General features: G+C 33.7%; 1 protein-coding gene across 12 annotated transcripts in view; it reads right to left on the bottom strand.

Annotated features, from left to right (window-relative positions):
• Positions 1-18,535, bottom strand: part of LOC127278580 (potassium voltage-gated channel protein eag) — a 1,151,741-nt gene that overhangs the window by 591,774 nt on the left and 541,432 nt on the right. The gene's annotated exons all lie outside the window — the stretch shown is intronic.

Below are 18,535 nucleotides of genomic sequence, written 5' to 3'. Positions count from 1 at the left end.
TCCACGGTGGTATTGAACAGTACCGAAAAAAACAGGAGTACCCGGAAACTGTTTGAAGTAATCATTCCCTTAAACATTCTAGATACCAAAAATGATCAAACGAAAATAATTTTTTTTCGGCACTGTTCAAGACCACGTGGATCGTAGCTAGCAGAGTTACCGAAATGAGTTTTCAAGAGAGAGAAAACTTCTCGCTCAGGTATGAAGCGAGAGAGAGAATGCGCGGAGAGTAATACCGAATGTAATGAGTGTACGCGCATTTAATATTCAGTTGTAATTGGGACCACGCTTGTGTAGCACACACTTTACACGTGCACAATATATATTAATCTTTTAATAAAATAACAGTGTTTATGAACACGCGCATTGTTGAGGTGCCTTCTAACAACAATTTATAATAATATATTTTATTTAAACATTTGACCAAATCCCACAGAAGAACAGACGACAAAAACACGCCACCGGCAAACAATTAATACGCTGGCAGAGAAAAGCAATAAATTGCTCAATACAGTCGATGTGCTGCGCCACATCTTTTGCGTAATTTTGTAAGAATAATATTGTGTATAGATTTATAAATAAACTCGATTATAATTTAATCAATGTGCCCAAGTAGCACGGAATAGTGGTTGATTTTCACGGTCATATCAAGTGGGAGTATTCCTGTGACATTCAGGCGATATCATATCATTACATGAATTTCACGGGAATATTGCCTCGGTATCATACGAATATCACCGTGGAATGTCCCCATGATGCGGACATTATGATATCGCCTGAATGTCACAAGGATATTCTCGCTTGATATCACCTTTACATTCAAGCAATATTCCGTGCTACTTGGCTGGTTAAAGTTTTTGGTGCAAAACAATTTATACATTCAAGGGATTAATTGAAGCAGCGACAATTAACTGTAAATCTACGACTCGTAAGTCACTCGACTAAATCTTTACTATTTCACTATTCTTGTAGATCTTCGGGCTGACCACAATAATGCTTAATTATTTTATTGAATAATGGAATTTATTTCGCTCTTTTGGTGCTAACCTTTTGTGAGTCGAATCCACTAATTAGTGATTTCAATTCTATAAATCAAATAAAAGTCAAATTTCATGATGGGTGGTCACAACATATTTCGGAAACGTGAAACTGACCAAATAATTGATAGTAACTCCAATTTGCTAGAATGATAATTTCTTTCAGCATCGTTGGAACATGTACTGATTGCATAAACGGGATGAAACTTTCTATCAGTTCCTTTTTGGAGCAGAATTGCAGCAAGGCCCGTTGAGCTCGCATCGGTATGGAGTTCAGTTTTTGAGTTGCGATCAAAAATTTGTAGCGCGGGTTTTGAGGATAGTCTTTGTTTGGGTGTGGTGAAGGCGTGATCAAACTACTCATTACAAACAAATGGTTGATTTCCTTTAAGCAATGCGTAGAAGGAGTTGGCAAATCTGAAGACAAATCTTCGCAGAACGTGAACATCTGATGGAATTTGATAGTCGATAATTCCTCTTACCATGGAGTCACAAGGTTCGATTTTTCCTTCTAAGATCATGAGTTCAGCAACGCTTTCAACACTAAGATCAATTTTCATCTAAGGTCATCCCAATCGGTTCCGGCAATGAGGAAGTCATCCAAGTAGAAAATAACGCAATGATCTCGCAAAAGTTCTGAAACTTTGGAGAAGTTAATTGTTAATTTCGCGTTCAGCAACGCTTTCAACACTAAGATCAATTTTCATCTAAGGTCATCCCAATCGGTTCCGGCATTGAGGATGTCGTCCAAGTAGAAAATAATGCAATGATCTCGCAAAGGTTCTCAAACTTTGGAGAAGTTAATTGTTAATTTCGCGTTCAGCAACGCTTTCAACACTAAGATCAATTTTCATCTAAGGTCATCCCAATCGGTTCCGGCATTGAGGATGTCGTCCAAGTAGAAAATAATGCAATGATCTCGCAAAGGTTCTCAAACTTTCTTCATCAGTTTGGAGAAATAAGATGGAGCATTAATTAATCCAAAGATCATCCACTAGAACTCACCGCTCTTATCTCATGTAATGAATGCGGCTGTATGTATGTATGTATGTATGTATGTATGTATGTATGTATGTATGTATGTATGTATGTATGTATGTATGTATGTATGTATGTATGTATGTATGTATGTATGTATGTATGTATGTATGTATGTATGTATGTATGTATGTATGTATGTATGTATGTATGTATGTATGTATGTATGTATGTATGTATGTATGTATGTATGTATGTATGTATGTATGTATGTATGTATGTATGTATGTATGTATGTATGTATGTATGTATGTATGTATGTATGTATGTATGTATGTATGTATGTATGTATGTATGTATGTATGTATGTATGTATGTATGTATGTATGTATGTATGTATGTATGTATGTATGTATGTATGTATGTATGTATGTATGTATGTATGTATGTATGTATGTATGTATGTATGTATGTATGTATGTATGTATGTATGTATGTATGTATGTATGTATGTATGTATGTATGTATGTATGTATGTATGTATGTATGTATGTATGTATGTATGTATGTATGTATGTATGTATGTATGTATGTATGTATGTATGTATGTATGTATGTATGTATGTATGTATGTATGTATGTATGTATGTATGTATGTATGTATGTATGTATGTATGTATGTATGTATGTATGTATGTATGTATGTATGTATGTATGTATGTATGTATGTATGTATGTATGTATGTATGTATGTATGTATGTATGTATGTATGTATGTATGTATGTATGTATGTATGTATGTATGTATGTATGTATGTATGTATGTATGTATGTATGTATGTATGTATGTATGTATGTATGTATGTATGTATGTATGTATGTATGTATGTATGTATGTATGTATGTATGTATGTATGTATGTATGTATGTATGTATGTATGTATGTATGTATGTATGTATGTATGTATGTATGTATGTATGTATGTATGTATGTATGTATGTATGTATGTATGTATGTATGTATGTATGTATGTATGTATGTATGTATGTATGTATGTATGTATGTATGTATGTATGTATGTATGTATGTATGTATGTATGTATGTATGTATGTATGTATGTATGTATGTATGTATGTATGTATGTATGTATGTATGTATGTATGTATGTATGTATGTATGTATGTATGTATGTATGTATGTATGTATGTATGTATGTATGTATGTATGTATGTATGTATGTATGTATGTATGTATGTATGTATGTATGTATGTATGTATGTATGTATGTATGTATGTATGTATGTATGTATGTATGTATGTATGTATGTATGTATGTATGTATGTATGTATGTATGTATGTATGTATGTATGTATGTATGTATGTATGTATGTATGTATGTATGTATGTATGTATGTATGTATGTATGTATGTATGTATGTATGTATGTATGTATGTATGTATGTATGTATGTATGTATGTATGTATGTATGTATGTATGTATGTATGTATGTATGTATGTATGTATGTATGTATGTATGTATGTATGTATGTATATGTATGTATGTATGTATGTATGTATGTATGTATGTATGTATGTATGTATGTATGTATGTATGTATGTATGTATGTATGTATGTATGTATGTATGTATGTATGTATGTATGTATGTATGTATGTATGTATGTATGTATGTATGTATGTATGTATGTATGTATGTATGTATGTATGTATGTATGTATGTATGTATGTATGTATGTATGTATGTATGTATGTATGTATGTATGTATGTATGTATGTATGTATGTATGTATGTATGTATGTATGTATGTATGTATGTATGTATGTATGTATGTATGTATGTATGTATGTATGTATGTATGTATGTATGTATGTATGTATGTATGTATGTATGTATGTATGTATGTATGTATGTATGTATGTATGTATGTATGTATGTATGTATGTATGTATGTATGTATGTATGTATGTATGTATGTATGTATGTATGTATGTATGTATGTATGTATGTATGTATGTATGTATGTATGTATGTATGTATGTATGTATGTATGTATGTATGTATGTATGTATGTATGTATGTATGTATGTATGTATGTATGTATGTATGTATGTATGTATGTATGTATGTATGTATGTATGTATGTATGTATGTATGTATGTATGTATGTATGTATGTATGTATGTATGTATGTATGTATGTATGTATGTATGTATGTATGTATGTATGTATGTATGTATGTATGTATGTATGTATGTATGTATGTATGTATGTATGTATGTATGTATGTATGTATGTATGTATGTATGTATGTATGTATGTATGTATGTATGTATGTATGTATGTATGTATGTATGTATGTATGTATGTATGTATGTATGTATGTATGTATGTATGTATGTATGTATGTATGTATGTATGTATGTATGTATGTATGTATGTATGTATGTATGTATGTATGTATGTATGTATGTATGTATGTATGTATGTATGTATGTATGTATGTATGTATGTATGTATGTATGTATGTATGTATGTATGTATGTATGTATGTATGTATGTATGTATGTATGTATGTATGTATGTATGTATGTATGTATGTATGTATGTATGTATGTATGTATGTATGTATGTATGTATGTATGTATGTATGTATGTATGTATGTATGTATGTATGTATGTATGTATGTATGTATGTATGTATGTATGTATGTATGTATGTATGTATGTATGTATGTATGTATGTATGTATGTATGTATGTATGTATGTATGTATGTATGTATGTATGTATGTATGTATGTATGTATGTATGTATGTATGTATGTATGTATGTATGTATGTATGTATGTATGTATGTATGTATGTATGTATGTATGTATGTATGTATGTATGTATGTATGTATGTATGTATGTATGTATGTATGTATGTATGTATGTATGTATGTATGTATGTATGTATGTATGTATGTATGTATGTATGTATGTATGTATGTATGTATGTATGTATGTATGTATGTATGTATGTATGTATGTATGTATGTAACGAAATAACACACAATTTAATTTAAACATATGTCAATATGATCAAGACCGAATTTATGAATTTTTCTCAATATAAATGTATAAAAAAGATTATAAAAGAAAAGCTTTGATGTTTTTCAATGAAATAACACCACAGAACAAAGCGGCATGTCAAAGTAAAAGAATATAAATTTTATAAAGATCGATAATTTAATATAAATTTAATCTCGGATATTCATGATAAGTACAGAAGCACAAGTTACAAACATTAAAACTCTTTTGCTACATCATAAATTTGTGTTAAAAGTTATGAGGCAACAAAATATAACACATATATTTTAATAGAAACAACAAGTAGCAAACTAATTATTAGATCATGTTTTGTCGAGAGTATTCATTTTTTGTGTGTGCATGAGTTGTTAAAACATCAAAAATTAATTAATGAGAAAATTTTGTGTTAAAAGTTATGAGGCAACATAAATATAACACATATATTTTAATAGAAACAACAAGTAGCAAACTAATTATTAGATCATGTTTTGTCGAGAGTATTCATTTTTTGTGTGTGCATGAGTACTATTATATATATTATATGTGTCTATAATTTTCAATTGTAAATAAAATAATTAAAAAATATTATGAAACTTTTATCTCAACGAAATATCTCACAAGAATCCATACATAATTTCCTACACAAAATTTCCTTAATCCATACTTCTTAAAAATTGTTTCTCATAATATGCAGTACGTTTTTCTTACAAATTAACAAATATATAAATTAAATATTTTTTTATTTTCTTTTACTCCTAGATATTTTTTGGAACAATTAGAATGGCAGGAGGAACGAACGACCACCCGTGTACTACAACTTTTTTACAAATTTTTAAAATTGTTTCTGCAATTAGTATTTTAAAGCCTCCTAAAACGGCCAATTGTTCCGTATTTGATGGCAATTCTCCACAACCAATTATTAGTATTTCTCGTTTAAAAAGAATTATTTAAAACTAAAAAAGTAAATGCATTACAAGAAATAAAAGAAAAATTAGAATTATGTATTGAATGCGATGACTCCGATTTTACTGATTTTGTAGGCGCTGTAGAGCATGATTATAATTTACCGGAGGTCACTCAATGTTTAATTTTTTATACAACTGGGCGTGTTGCAGCTTTTATTAAAAAGACAACTCAATGTGAAACGTGCTTGAATGAATTTCTTTCCAACAATAATATTCAAGAAGATAATTTGAGTTTTTCAAATAATAATCTTCCAAAAAGTTTCGAAAAATTTACAAATACAAATAAATATCTTATTCATCCAAATGTAAAATTATTTAAAATAATTGTTACAATTGACAGTATTTTTAATAAATATAAACGGTGCTGCTATCCCCTTGAGTTCATACTAAATGATTTGATTTCTTCGGGAGAAAAATTTACCCTTAATTGTATTGAACACAAGGAGAAAGCAGTGGATATAATAGCTTATATTGTGCAATTTTATTTGCAGATAAGAATGAGGGAATTCGTCCAACAAAAAGTAGGGTCTTTAAAAAAAGAAAATATACTAAAGAAAAAAGCAGCAAAGCTTTGTTTAGCTTAAAATGAAAACCAAAGTCTGAAAGTTTATAGCTTTACATTTAATATATATGCATAATAATAAAAGTTAATAAAAAATTTATTTAATAAAGGGAATAAATAAAATATATTTACATTATTTACTGAGGTCCCAAGAAGCACGTAATATAACCTTAATATCAAAGTGTTACAAACCCAAAAATTTTAATTTAGAAATATCATTAATTTTAAGGTTAGCGGAGGCACCAAGCTGCCAGAATCTAAAATTTGATCGAAAGTGTGTAAAAGTGGAACTCTAAATTCTGTTTTATTGTTATGGGGTCGTTTATCCTGTTTTTATTTGTTCAATTAACGTTCTACCAAACCACTATTTTGAGGAAAGAAAAGAATAAGAAAATAGACTAGGATTATGTTTTCGTAGTGTCATTTATTAGAAGAATCTTAACATTAGAAATACATAGAGAAAATAAAGTTAAAGAAACAATATCCAATATAGGAACGATACTCTTGTGTTTACTTACTCTAAGTTGTTATTATCTACCGCTATACGCTGTTCACGCACGGGTTTTACAACTGCGTTTTAGCGGGCAAACAAATAGGTAACGCTCTTTTACTTTATGGACCCACCAGATTCTGGGACGGCTCAGGCACTCTCGTACTGGCTGGCCGGTACGGAATTACAAAACCTCAGTTATTATTTAATAATCATAACAATCAAGATTCTCACCAAAACTGATTTTCCACGGACTCCGCCGATTTGGAGATTTTTAAATTTTACTTTTCGTCCGCCCAAGTTTACTTTTATTATATATATATATATATTTTTTTTTAAGATAAAACCTGGATTCGACGCGCAGACGGGCTAAGTCGCGGCGTTTCCGAACTCAAGGAGCTTCTCTTGTCAGGTAAGAATTAGAAAGAGATGCTTCTTAATGAGCGAGGAAAGTTGTACTGCATAAATTGAAATTTTTTGACATGCCTTTAGTCCTTGCCTTAGTGCTCGAGTGGGATGAATTGAGGTTTTGGGGGTAATAGGGAATAGAAGTAGGGAATTATCACAATGCCCGTTGGGTGGTAAGTTTTGCAGACGTTTTGATTTTCTGCACTGCTTTCCGTGGGAACGGAAATAGTTGGAATAAGATACTTTTCTGAAATACTCGTTCCAACTATAACCGCCCTTGTGAATTATAATTTTAATTATATTATTTATTTTATTTTATAATAAATTTTTTTTTAATAATAATAATCCATCTGTAACCATAGATCCAGATGTGTTAATTATGAATACGCATATACACACGTATACATACAGGGTGTTCCAAAAGTATGGAAACTTGCAAATATCTCGAAAAGTACGAATTTTCGTAAAAAATGTTCACGAGAAAAGTTGTTCCAAACAAACAGATGTACATCTTCGGAATCAAAAAATTGAGTCCGGAGCCCATTCTTGGGCCCTACAATGAAAAAAGGGATTTTCTTAAATTAGACCACTACTTTTCAGTATCAAATTCGTAATCCCCATGAAATTCTGCGTTCAGACATGTGATTTAAGTTCCCAAAATATTGGGCCCAATCCAGGATGTTGGGTCCAAAATTTATCTACAGATAAATAAATTTTAGAAAATCGCATCTTGGAGGGATTTTGAGATCACAGGATTAGAAATTGGAAGCTAATTTTCCAATTGGGAATAGAGCCCAATGTAAGATTCCGCGACGCAATGTGGGGCAAACATTAAAAAAATTAGTTGTTTAAATAAAACTCACTAATTTTCAGTATCCATTTCAGAATCTTTATGAAATTCTGGGTTTAGACTTGTAGTATAAAAGCCAAAAATATTGGGCCCAATGTCTGGGATTGGGCTCAACATTTTTTGACAAATAAATAAGTTTATAAAATCACATTTTTGGAGTTTTTGGGGTCACAGGATTAGAAATTCAAAGTTACTTTTCAAATTAAGCACAGAGCCCAATGTAAGATTCTGCAGCCCAATGTGAGGGCCCAATATTTTTGGAATTTGAACCACAAGTCTAAGCCCAGAATTTCATAACGATTACGAAATGGAATGTGTATGTGTTACCGTGAGTCCACGTATACATGCCCGCGGCACGTAGAATCCATGGTAGTATTCACATCCATTATAGGCGAGGAGTTTATTCGGAGGGTACGAGTGTGCCGTAGCCGCCCCAATACCCGTGGTACCTTTAAGGAATTGCCTGAAATTCCTAATTCTAAAATAAAATTTTATTTTTATTAATTATGATGTTCAACTTTATCAAACATAAGCCTGGACACTAAATGAAAGCTACAATGTAATATTAACAGTATATTTGTTAACATAGTGGAGAGAAAAAAAAATAGTTTTATAAGATCCAAAAAAAAATTATTTTATTTCCTCTTTTTTTTCGCATACATATACACACATACATACTGTGACGCGGCATTTTATGCTCGTCACAATATTCCTTTTTTTTTTTATAGATAAATAGTAAATAAATATTCCAGGGTGGGAATCACCATCATTTCTAAAAACAAATAAAAATCAGTATGTTTGTCAAAAGTAAAATTATAACAAGAAAATTGTAAAAATTATAAAAATTAAATTAAGCAATAGTGAATAAAATCAAATATACCTGCTGACTCGCCAGATCGATTCAAGGAAACAGTAAATTGTTGTCCACATTATCATTTTATTATTTTTTTTTATTTCATGAAAAAATGGACATTAATCGGAGTAATTCTCCGTTTCAACAAAATGAGTCAGCTTTTCCATATTATTAATGATGTTCGATGTACCACAAGGGAAGTGCTTCCTGGTGTATATATTTGGAAGAGATTCCCGAATAAGAAGAGCACCAGGAAGACGAAAATTCATTTGTATACTCAGCTGTCACAACAATGGGAGCGGCCATTTTGGATAGAGAGCGCTACGATGCGCCGTGGCACGGTAGCGTTCTACTTTACCCTCCGGATTCATGAAAAATATCGACTCGTGATAAATTGATTATCGATAAAGAAAGTTCTAATTAATTACTTTCACCGGGACTCACCTCTAAAAAGAAAGCGCACAAAGAGACGCCGACTAGCGTGACAGGTCAGCCATTTTTAGTCATTCTCATTCTGGAAGTATATGAGGCAACAAGCCCTTTTCATAAAATAAAGTAAAATTGTGAAAAAAAAAGATTATCAATAACTATGTCAGGACGAGGTTCGCTACGGGGTCGACGTCGTATAGACGGTGAGTCCCAACTATAATAATTTTGTCAGCCAGATCGGCATATTATTAAATTAATAATTAAAATTTATAATATAACCTTCCGTTGTACAGAAAAGTTTTTTTTCGCGTACTAACATTATACTTGTGAAAATTATTCGGCCTTCTGCCGAATACTAATTGTGAAAATTATTCGGCCTTCTGCCGAATACTAATTGTGAAAATTATTCGGCCTTCTGCCGAATACTTGATTTAATTAAATTAATGAATTAAAGAAATAATTATGAAACAAATTAAGTGAAGTGTTTACTTGTGTCTTTATCCTTTCCCCCCCACTCTCCGCGGGTCATTGGTACAAAACAATGACGTGCTGAGCCAGCAGGCGGATATTATATTATATCCAAATAAATAGAATGGTTTAGTTATTTTCCATAAAAATAACTTGGCGTCTTAAAAATAATAAATAATTAAAAATAAAGTAACGTGCGAAAATATAATTTAAAATTAATAGTTTTTGGAAAAATTAAAGTAAAAATAACACAAAAATAATCATTCAAGCAAAAATCACGTTATAAATGGCGCCCAACGTGGGGCCCGATAGAGACACATTACTTCACTTAATTTCGAACAAACAACAAACATTATAAATTGTGAAAAATTATTTCAATTATAATTGTTCCATAATTTTGTGAGAATTTGTAAAATAAATATATTGGAGTTTTATAAACTCAAATATCTTAGAAAAAAATTTGGAGATTTCAGCTTATACTGAAGAATCAAAGTAAACATAGAAAAAAAATAATCAAGGTCACAATTCTGTGACTGATAGTACAAATTCTCACAACAAGGATAAATATACACTGATCGAGAATCAAATTCTTAAAAATATTACGGGTAAAAATAAAATTAATCAATTATTAAATTAATTAATTTTATTTAAATAAATTACGAAGGATTTGGCTGAGTCATCGCCGCCTTCTAGTGAAATGAATTGATTGAATTGTGCAATCGGTTCTCGATTGCTACAATATATATATTTTTTTTCTATTATTGCTTAATAAATAATAAATAATATATTTTTAAAATAAAAAGTATGAAAAATATTTTCTATATTGAATTAAAAATTTAATCTATGTATTCCTGTCTTTATTCCTTCTGCGGACAGTAAAATTATATCCATTTTTTTTTGTTTTGACTATAAATGACAGAACAATATTTTTTTATATTTTGTTTAATACAATACGGTTACTGTGTAGTCGAGGATTGATTGCACAAAATATTATTTTTTTTTTGTTGTTGACTGAGACTGCTCTTTCACCGAATTTTTCCGACTCCATACTAAATCCCATAGTATAAACAAAATTCTTTTGTTAAAATGTCGGACCATATAATTGACGAGCCAACAATTTTTGACAATTGGTCTAGAGACCAATTAAAAATTTATTTAAACTCAGTTAACGTCAATTCAAAAGGGAGTTTAGAAACCTTACGTGGACGTGCCTTACGTTATATGCAATTTTCCGCTGGGGATAAAACGATTCGGTGGTCATTTTCAGACGAATTACAAATTTGCCCAGTAGATTCAGAAGTAGAATCCCTTCCGGATTCTGTTAATAATACCTTAGAGAAAATGCGTGAAATTGTATTCACTCCGGTCTCATCGGAAATAAAAATACCGTACACAACAACCGTATATAGTACGCAAAATTCGGATATTCCATCAATCACGACTACTAGCTCATCTCACTCGCTTACGACAGTAGGAGTAACGGTAGCGAATTCAGTCTCGTTTTCGCAACCAACTCAGGTTAGTCAGCCAAGTAGTTACCCAAAATGCGTAACAGAGTTATTTCAAACTCCCAAATCGTGTATAGTATCATCGGTTGTTCAGAAGCCATATTTTGATTATAAATTACCCTCGTATCAGGAAAATTTACTTATAAAAGGCGATGGTCAACTTATTGACTTAGAGGGAAATTATCAGAATTTCAGACCTTTTAAAATCGAAAATAAAAATTCGGAAAATTGTCTGTTGACACCTACGCACCCTAATATTAATAAAATATGCAATAAAATTGCGGTTGAAAATTCCACACAGTACGAGTCAGTTTTTCAACCGATAGCCCATCATGGATCGGTACAGTCAGGCTCGTTTCTAGCGAAGCGGTCGGAAAAGCGACCCGACATAAGGCCGTTGTTCAACCAAGGTTTAGCTCTTGGGGAGAATAGCTCAGCAACAGCCGCCCAGCATTGGCACAACCCTGGGCCAGCATCGGGCCAGCCTTCAAATAATAATGAGCATGATTGTTAGAAAATGGGGGATAAAGTTTTCAGGCGATGGGAAAACAAGTGTGGAGGAATTTTTAGAACGCATAGATGACGTCATGGAAATTTCTTCTATAACTAGCCATGAACTTCTGCGAGCTGCAGTATTACTGTTAGACGGTATTGCGTTACAGTGGTACCGACTAAACAAGTCGCGATGGTCCTCATGGGACGACTTTAAATCAGCTTGTCGATTACGTTTCGGTGATATCAACAATCAGTGGCGTCTCGAAGAGCAGGTTACTAACCGTGTTCAAGGTAATTGTGAAAACACAGCTGATTTCATCACTTGCATGGAAGGACTGTATAGTAAATTTAACCGCCACGTGTCATTACCAGATATGTTAGATCGCGTTTATATGAATATGAAACCTGATTTAAAAAGGTGTATCAAACGTCGCGAATTTAGTGATTTGAACGAATTGTCTCAGTTAGCGAGCGATGTAGAAAGAATGTTAGATTCTCTCAAAATCGAGAAGGTTCCTCAAAAACCGGAGAATTCTTTCTTTCCTGAATTTGCTTATTCGGGTAAAATAGTTAAAAACTCTGAGGTTGATAATAATAATAGCCCATCAGAGCCATCTATCAACCAATTAGATCAGTGTTTTAAATTAATGACGAGCGAGTTGATTAAAGCCCTTTCGCCTAATAATGAATCAAAGTCTAGTTCGAATAATAGTAATAATAAACAAAATAGTTCTGGTTCGAATAAAACTAAACCAAATAAAAGTAATAAGGCGGATAGTGATTCGGGCAGCTCACACAAAAATAATAATGCGGAGAAAGATAAACAAAAATTTCGTAAGCCGAAAGAACAACCCCCGTGCTTTAATTGTGGAAAAAAAGATCATTCACATAAAAAATGTCCTGATCGTTGGGTAAAATTCTGCCACATATGCGGTGAACACGGGAAAACTAAATTTGATTGCGAATCCGACTATTGTAAGGGAAACTAGAGTTGGAAGTCAACTCTAGGGTCGTTGATTTCCCGACTTCATATAAAAAGACCCTTACTTCAAAAATAACTTCTACCGAATATTATTTAGATAACTCGAAAGAAACTCCTCAGATAGATCAGTCATTTCAAAATTTTTCTGATCACCCTGATCCTAGTCAGTTCGATTTGGCAAATATAGTTCCACCTAAAATCAGTAATGAATCTCCTGATCTTATAGTAGATCAGAAAATTTCAGAATCTCCTGATCTTATAGTAGATCAGAAAATTTTAGAATCTCAATTGTCTTCTACGACACCTACTTATACAAGGCTAGTCGAAGTAGACAATCTTAATCATTTAAGTGGTAAGGATGCTAAATCGAGACCTTATATAAATTTGATCATAGGTGAATCAGAAGTTCAAGCTTTAGTAGACACAGGTTCGTGTAAAACTTATTTAGGCTCCATAGGTGAGCATATTATAAAAGCGAATAATTATGAGCTGATCAATAAATCTGGTAGTGTGATGTTGGCCAATGGTAGTATTGAGCCAATTATGGGGGAAAGCCTTTTACCTATCACGTTTGCTGGGGTAACTTATGAGTTAAATGTTCGAATTGTCCCCGAATTATCAGAATCATGCATATTAGGTATGGATTTCTTAGGAACATTCGGAATAATAATTGATAATAAGGAACAGAAGTTGTGGGCAGCTAATGAACCTGTAATTCGGATAGATTTTAGCAAAAACGAATCGGAATTAGAAAATTCATGCGCCGGATTAATAGAGCTGACCGATCGGGAAAGACAGAAACTCGATTTACTCTTAAAACGGTTAATACCTCCGGTTCCAGATAAATTACCCGCAGCTAATCTTGTTGAACATGTCATTAATACGGGGGATAGTCCTCCAATACGTCAGAAAAATTATCGCATGTCACCTAAAGTATGCGAAGAGTTCATTAAATTAGTTAAGGAACTGATTCGTTTAGGGGTATTAGAACCCTCAAATAGTGACTGGTGTAATGCAGTAGTAATGGCTCGTAAGCCGGACGGTACTTACCGTCTTTGTATTGATTTTAGAAGGGTCAATGATGTGACAGTAAAAGATTCATACGCATTGCCCTTTATGGCAGAAATTCTGGATAAACTTAATTCAGCTAGATATATTTCTAAGTTAGACTTAAAACTAGGTTATCATCAAATACCACTAAGTCCAGAAAGTAAAGCTAAAACAGCCTTCTTCGTACCTGGTTTGGGTCTGATGCAGTATTCTCGCATGCCATTCGGGTTATGCGGGGCACCAGCCACCTTTCAGCGGTTAATAGATCGAATTATTACACCGGATATGAAGCCGTTTGTTTTCGCTTACTTAGACGATCTGATAATCACTACTGAGACATTTGAGGAACACCTCATATGGATTGAAAGAGTGGTCGATCGTCTGACTAAGGCAGGTCTCACGTTAAACCCAGATAAATGTTACTTCTGCGTACCAGAAGCTAAATATTTAGGTTTTGTAGTAAACCAGAAGGGGTTATTAGTTGATGATGATAAGGTCCGTCCTATATTGGACTTTCCAAAACCTAGAAACTTACGCCAGCTTCGCCGGTTCATTGGTGTTACTTCATGGTATCGCAGGTTTATAAAAGATTATGCTCAGATCTGCGAACCATTAACTCGTCTAACTAAGAAGAAACACCCCTTTAAATGGACTGACGAACAAGAAAACGCGTTCAATATACTGAAAAAGGTGTTAGCATCACCCCCTATAATGGGATATCCAGATTTCAGCCTTCCGTTCTGCATACAAACAGATGCGAGTAACTGCGGCATCGGAGTTGTAGTGACTCAAGTTCAAGATGGCCAAGAGCGAGTAATTTCTTACGCGAGCCGCATTCTTTCAGATGCGGAACGTAATTATTCCACAACTGAGAAGGAATGCTTGGCGGTCATTTGGGCTATTAAAAAGTTCCGATTCTATTTGGAAGGTTATCACTTTACGGTGATAACCGACCATAGTAGTTTAAGGTGGTTAAAGAACCTTAGAAATCCGACCGGCAGATTAGCTCGATGGTCATTGGAATTACTTGAGTACGACTTCGAAATTATTCATAGAAAAGGGTCAATGCATGATATACCGGATGCGTTATCGCGCATGTTTGAAGATTCGGATGAAAATAAAATAGCTGCAATTGAACCCGTAATAGATCATTGGTATAATAGGCGTATCGAAGCCGTTAAAAATGAACCCCAAAAATATCAGGGTTGGAAAGTAGTAAATGACCGACTATACCGTTATCGTAGCAATCCGTTAATTGAGAACCTTGTAGATGACCTAAATGCCTGGAAGTTGGTAGTCTCTAAAGAAAATCAACCACTTATAATCCAGGAGGCCCACGAAAGCACTCAGGCCGGTCATTTAGGCGGTCAAAAGACGTATGACCGACTTGCTATTCGGTATTTTTGGCCGGGTATGCTTAAGGATGTAGAATCATTCGTACGGAAATGCATAGTTTGCCAAATGAATAAATCCGAACAGTCCAAACCACGGGGTATAATGGGAGAACGAATTGTTCAGGAACCTTGGAGTGTAGTGGCCACGGACATTATGGGTCCGTTTCCCAAGAGTTCCCGAGGATTCGAATATTTAATTGTTTACCAGGACTTGTTCACAAAGTGGATAGAGTTGGCACCTCTTCGCGTAGCTAACGCCACCACTGTCATAAATTCATTTCGCGAGCTAGTGATCAATCGCTGGGGTACACCTCAAGTGCTGCATTCGGATAGTGGTACCGAATATCGTAATAAAGCAATTAAAAGCTTGACCACGGCATACTCGATCCATCATTCATTTACCCCATTATATCACCCGCAGGCAAACCCTGTGGAGAGGACTAATAGAGTCCTCAAAACAATGATCCGTTCTTTTATAAGTGATAACCACCGAGATTGGGACACGTTTGTGGGCGACTTTCGGTTTGCGTATAATACGGCACTGCATAGTACCAATCGGGTAACACCGGCATTCTTAAATCTAGGTAGAGAGCCGGTCCCATTGAAATCATGGCGTCGTATCGAGGAAATGAGTAATGAATTACCGCCCGCTGATGTATCTGAATGGATTACTCGTATGACCAGATTATCGGATTTGCGAGAGAAAATATGTCAAAATCAAGATCAGGCGTTCGTTCGGCAAGCCAAGTATTATAATCGTGGGCGTCGTGACCTTCATTTTGAATTAGGCGATTTGGTCAAGAAACCATTGCATGTTTTATCTAGGAGACAAGACAGGTTCGCTAGTAAATTGGCCCCAGCCTTTCACGGCCCCTTTATGATTAGTAAGGTGATTTCACCGAATGTCTATGAGCTTTCGTCGACGGAAGGCCGTTTAGCTGGAAGGTACCACGCTTCACATCTTCAACCATATTTTTCACTAGAGGAAGATATGGAGTCTTTAAACTCCGAATCTGGAAACGATTTAGACCGGGAGTTATTAGAAATAAATTGGTCAGACCCGGAACCTGAGTTGGAGAGCGAAAGCGAGTTCGGAGCAATACCAATAGAAAACCTAGAACCCTCTCAGCGAAAGAAACTCCGTAATCGTTCGTATTCGTGTTGATTCGTATACTTCGCGTCTGGTTAAGGAGTAGTCTCGGAATTCAATTCACAGAGAAGTTATAAGATAAGGTGCAAATATCATACTGTATTAATTCGGAAAATTTTATTGTATTCACATTATTATAAATAGATGAGGTTATACCCGAATGGTTCATGGTCAGTTTCCAGAGAAGGAATCTGTAAAATAAAGATTTTATTAATCTGTAGAGAAATTCTTAGTTCATCTCAATTTTGACCTTGAATTTTGCTAGGTAAACCGGTCCATGGTTTAAAATTCGGAAAGGATTCTGTAAATAATTTCATAAACAAATCTGTATTGATCTTTAACTAAAAGACCGTTATTTATCTTAATTTAGCCGTTATTTATCTTAAAACCTTAGGAATTGAGATAAATGAGTCAGAATTGACCTGATTTAGTTTAATGATTTACTTTTCGTCAGCATCTGGAAAGATGCTGTCTGGACCTAACAGTTCTAGTGGTCCATGACCTTTAAAAATTATTAATTCATATAAATAAGAAAAAAATTCAGCAGCTTAAAGTTTAAGTTTGATCCTTTCTGGAAGCTGGGTAGAACTGATCAGGACCATGAATATTAAGTAATTGAGAGTTAAATCGTCCCTAAACAAAAATTTCCTCAACAGCCAGGAGGTTGCTCAGAACCCGAGAGGAGGATGAGGCGAGCGAGGTGGAGACTTGGGTGGCAGCCAGGTCCCTGACGACACGGGGAAGGCTTCCTTCGGAGGCATCATCGTTCGGTGAGGAGGATTTGGATCACATGATCCAAGTCATTTCAAATACCCCAACTGTGCGATTGACAGAGGAGGAGGAGCAGTACCTCCCAAGGCCTGAAAGCCCTCCGGATGAAAACCGTCTTTCTCAGGCGGAGCTTAGAGCTCCATTAACGGCGGAGCAAGGTGCCATTCCTCGTAGCCGAGAATGGTGTATGGAGCAAGTGAGGCAGCAGATTGCCTCAAAAGCCAAAACCCCTACTTATTGGGGTAAAACTAAATTTAGAAGAGGGCGTTGTGGATTCTGCCTCCAGACAGGCCACAATTACCACTCTTGCCCCAAACACTATGAAAAGAAAAATTAATTAGGTCCAATTAATATTATTAATTAATATGTACACCCTTGTGAGGGAGGGTATGTTGCCCTCACTATTAAAATAGTACTTAACTACTTGACGATTGTGTTAATAGTATTTTTCACTGACTGACGTTCCTAAACCATACCACCTTTTCCTAAGAGTTTAAATGTTTGATTCTTTAAATTTTCAGTGGTTCAGCTAACTTATAGTTGTAACAATTAAATAATGTTACCGTATGTTTATTCATTTCAGTCAATTTATTTTCACTTCAGATAAATTTAAATTATAATTAGCATTAAAAATTAAAATGGAATTTAATTCTTGAGCAAGTAAGTTCTTGCAAACCTTAAATAATTGTCGATCTGGCGAGTGGCAAATTCCACGGTCGGGACTTGCCTACTCGACCCCTTAGGCCGAGTCTTAGCAGGGGGGAGTTGTGACGCGGCATTTTATGCTCGTCACAATATTCCTTTTTTTTTTTATAGATAAATAGTAAATAAATATTCCAGGGTGGGAATCACCATCATTTCTAAAAACAAATAAAAATCAGTATGTTTGTCAAAAGTAAAATTATAACAAGAAAATTGTAAAAATTATAAAAATTAAATTAAGCAATAGTGAATAAAATCAAATATACCTGCTGACTCGCCAGATCGATTCAAGGAAACAGTAAATTGTTGTCCACATTATCATTTTATTATTTTTTTTTATTTCATGAA

The sequence above is a fragment of the Leptopilina boulardi genome, unplaced genomic scaffold (assembly GCF_019393585.1).
Source record: "Leptopilina boulardi isolate dan_hultmark-lab unplaced genomic scaffold, ZJU_Lbou_2.1 LbouV2_208, whole genome shotgun sequence".
Classification (NCBI taxonomy): domain Eukaryota; kingdom Metazoa; phylum Arthropoda; class Insecta; order Hymenoptera; family Figitidae; genus Leptopilina; species Leptopilina boulardi.
This window is presented reverse-complemented; position numbering and strand designations above follow the sequence as displayed.